Below are 3408 nucleotides of genomic sequence, written 5' to 3' on the forward strand. Positions count from 1 at the left end.
GACAGGCGCTTTCACCAGCTAAGCCACAGCACCTCAATGTCTAGGAAAGATGTCTGATGGATGAGATGGTTTTTGAAGCAAACTCTCCTCATATTAAAGTGAAACAAGACAGCACGTTAGATATTTCACAAAAGAGAAACACAAGCTAATATTCTGTGGTTTAGTGCCATGTGATAATGAGTGGAGAAGAAATCGTTGCTTTCTGGGGAGTTTAGACACAGTTTCAGTGTGAAGTCATACAATGAGGAGTGTAATTTTTCTTTTTCAATATAATCCAACATTGTGTGTAAGAACTTACCCTATTCAGGGTTGGGAGGACTAGAGCCTATCCCTGCTCATAGAGGCTTTTTAAGATCTTTTGTCATAAGACATACTTTTATGAACAATAGATGATGTGTGAAGGTGCTGCTGGGATTTGAACCCAGGATCTCCTGTTTACAAGACAGGTGCTTTGACCAGCTAAGCTACAGCACCTGTATTCATTGATGTATGAGATGCTTTCTGAAGCAAACTCTCCTCATGTCAAAGCTGAACAAGGAGACAGTAAGTCAGATATTTCACAAAAAAGAAAGCTACAAGCTAATATTTTAGGTGCCAGGTCATTGTTGCTTTGGGCACAACTTCAGCACCTATACACCTGTTGTTTTTTTGATGTATGAGATGCTTGTTTGATGTTTCAGAGCCAAAGGAGAAAGGTGCTGCTGGGATTTGAACCCAGGATCTCCTGTTTACTAGACAGGCGCTTTGACCAGCTAAGCTACAGCACCTGCACATGTGATGTATGAGGTGCTTTCTGAGGATGAACTCTCCTCATATCAAAGCCGAACAACAAAACTTGAAGTCCGATATTTCGCAAAAAAAAGAAAATACAGGCTGATTTTTCAGATTTGGTGCCATGTCATGATGAGTGGAGAAGAAATTGTTGCTTTAGAGAAAAGTTTAGACACAGCTTGATTTACGATCACGGAAGAGTGCAGCCAATGCACCCTGAAAAAATAGATGCTTGGGAAGGCTTGCATGCTGTGACGGGACCTTAAAACAGTGGACATAGGGGTGCAAGAAAATATGGCATGTGTGCGAGCCCCAACTGAACAATTTATACAGAAGTCTGACAATTACAAAATGTACATCAGCACGAGGCACAGTATCATGATGCTATCACAACTCACAGCTACATCGACTGAAACTAACTCAGCAACTTGGCATTTCTCTCTTTAAATTCTTGATGTAGCAACCTTGTGATCCCGAGAAGATGTAGTAACCACAGCACCTGAATGTGCTGTGGTTTAACTGGATGAGAAGTTCAGGTACAGCTTTATTGTGAAGGCTTCAAAGGTAAAGGTACACACCAAGGTCTAATGCTCCATCAACTGGGTATCTTTGGCACCTTTAGGATTAGCATGAAGATACAAAGATATCATGCTTGTGATCCCACAGTTGATATATTTAGGTGCTGCTGGGATTTGAACCCAGGATCTCCTGTTTACGAGACAGGCGCTTTCACCAGCTAAGCCACAGCACCTCAGTGAGTAAAAGATATTTCTGATGGATGAGACGTTTTTGAAGTGAACTCTCCTCATATCATAGTGAAACAAGTTAGATATTTCACAAAAAAAGAAAAATAAGCTAGTTATGTTTAGTGCCATGTCATGAAGAGTGGAGAAGTTGCCTTACTGGGAAGTTTAGACAGTTCCAGTGTGAAGTTATACGATGAATTTGAGGTCTCATTTTCCACCAGTTGAGTAAGTTTTGCATACTTTTCAATATGACACTTGTGATCCTGAGATAATGTATGAAGGTGCTGCTGGGATTTGAACCCAGGATCTCCTGTTTACAAGACAGGCGCTTTCACCAGCTAAGCCACAGCACCTGTGCAACTGTTTCTTTTTATGTATGACATGCTTTGTGAGGATGAACTTGCCTCAAATCAAAGCCTAACAACAAGACAGGAAGTTGGAGATTTCACAAAAAAGAAAATATTAGCTGATATTTTAGGTTTGGTGCCATGTCATGATGAGTGGAGAACAAACTGTTAGAGAAAAGTTTAGACACAGCTGCATTAACGATTACGTAAGAGTATCATGCTCCACTACCTTGGCATCTTTTTCAGCATAATTTGTCAACTGAAAGCTAAATTTGTCATCATTAGGTCAAAGACAGCAATGCTTTGAAGCAAACTGTTCTTATATAAGAACAGACTCTCATGCTCGACAGCAGCTGACCCCAGCTCAACTGGGTGAAGTATGTTTTTTTTTCAATACAACCCATCTTTCCATCGTCTGTAACCTTTTCTCTTATTCAGGCTCACCGGGGGGGTTACTGTGGCCGATCCCAGCTGACATTGGGCTAAAGGTAGCGATACATCCCAGGTTAGGTTTTTTAATATAATCTTATAAGGAGGTGAGGTATCAAGGTGCTGCTGGGATTTGAACCCAGGATCTCCTGTTTACAAGACAGGCGCTTTCACCAGCTAAGCCACAGCACCTTAATGACCACAAAAGGTTTCCGATGGATGTGGGGGTTTTTGAAGCGAACTCTCCTCATATCAAAATAAAACAAGACAGCAAGTTAGATATTTCACAAAAGAGAAACACAAGCTAATATTCTGTGGTTTAGTGCCATGTGATAATGAGTGGAGAAGAAGTTGCTGCTTTCCTGGAAGTTTCAGTTATAGTTATACAATGAAGAGTGTAATTTTCCACCAACTGAGTAAATTTGGCATCTTCTTCAATATAATGCATCCATTGTGTGTAACAACTTATCCTACTCAGGGTTGGGAGGTGTAGAGCCTATCCCAGCTGATATTGAGCGTGAGGCATGGCACAGGCTTTTTAAGATAACAATAGGTACAACATGAACAATAGGTGATGTATTAAGATGCTGCTGGGATTTGAATTCAGGATCTGCTGTTTACAAGACAGGTGATTTACCCAGCTAAGCCCCAGCACCTGTGTTGTTTATGTATGAAATGGTTTTTGAAGCAAACTGTCCTCATGTCAAAGCCGAACAACAAGTCAGGGAGTCAGATATTTTAAAAAAAAAAATAAAAGAAGAAATTGTTGCTTTCAGAGAAAAGTTTAGACACAGCTTCATTAACGATTATGAGAGTAGATAAATAAGAGTATCACGCTCCACCAACTTTGCAGCATAATATTTCAACTGAAAACCACATTTTTCAATATTAGGTTAAAGAAGACACTGGTTTGTCCTCATATCAAAACAGATTCTCATGCTCGACGAGCGGGGTAAATTTGGTGTGTTTTCAATCCAACCCATCTTTCCATCATCTGTAACCACTTCTTTTATTCAGGCTCACCAGGGGGTCACTGGAGCAGTTCCCATCCCATCAGGTTGGAATCTTCAATGAATGAATGAATCAGTCAATCAATTTTATTTATAAAGCCCAAT

The 3408-nt window shown here is 40.3% G+C and overlaps 5 non-coding genes across 5 annotated transcripts; all 5 read right to left on the minus strand.

The window, feature by feature from the left end:
* Nucleotides 1-400: 400 nt before the first annotated feature.
* On the minus strand, nucleotides 401-474 carry trnat-ugu (transfer RNA threonine (anticodon UGU)). The gene has a single exon. It is a non-coding gene; the product is annotated as a tRNA-Thr (tRNA).
* A 219-nt stretch (nucleotides 475-693) lies between these two features.
* On the minus strand, nucleotides 694-767 carry trnat-agu (transfer RNA threonine (anticodon AGU)). Its single transcript has one exon. It is a non-coding gene; the product is annotated as a tRNA-Thr (tRNA).
* Nucleotides 768-1448: 681 nt separating this feature from the next.
* On the minus strand, nucleotides 1449-1522 carry trnat-cgu (transfer RNA threonine (anticodon CGU)). Its single transcript has one exon. It is a non-coding gene; the product is annotated as a tRNA-Thr (tRNA).
* A 274-nt stretch (nucleotides 1523-1796) lies between these two features.
* trnat-ugu (transfer RNA threonine (anticodon UGU)) lies at nucleotides 1797-1870 on the minus strand. Its single transcript has one exon. It is a non-coding gene; the product is annotated as a tRNA-Thr (tRNA).
* Nucleotides 1871-2411: 541 nt separating this feature from the next.
* Nucleotides 2412-2485, minus strand: trnat-ugu (transfer RNA threonine (anticodon UGU)). Its single transcript has one exon. It is a non-coding gene; the product is annotated as a tRNA-Thr (tRNA).
* Between the last annotated feature and the right edge of the window lie 923 nt (nucleotides 2486-3408).

This window comes from Epinephelus moara, unplaced genomic scaffold, assembly GCF_006386435.1.
Source record: "Epinephelus moara isolate mb unplaced genomic scaffold, YSFRI_EMoa_1.0 scaffold4432, whole genome shotgun sequence".
Classification (NCBI taxonomy): Eukaryota; Metazoa; Chordata; class Actinopteri; order Perciformes; family Serranidae; genus Epinephelus; species Epinephelus moara.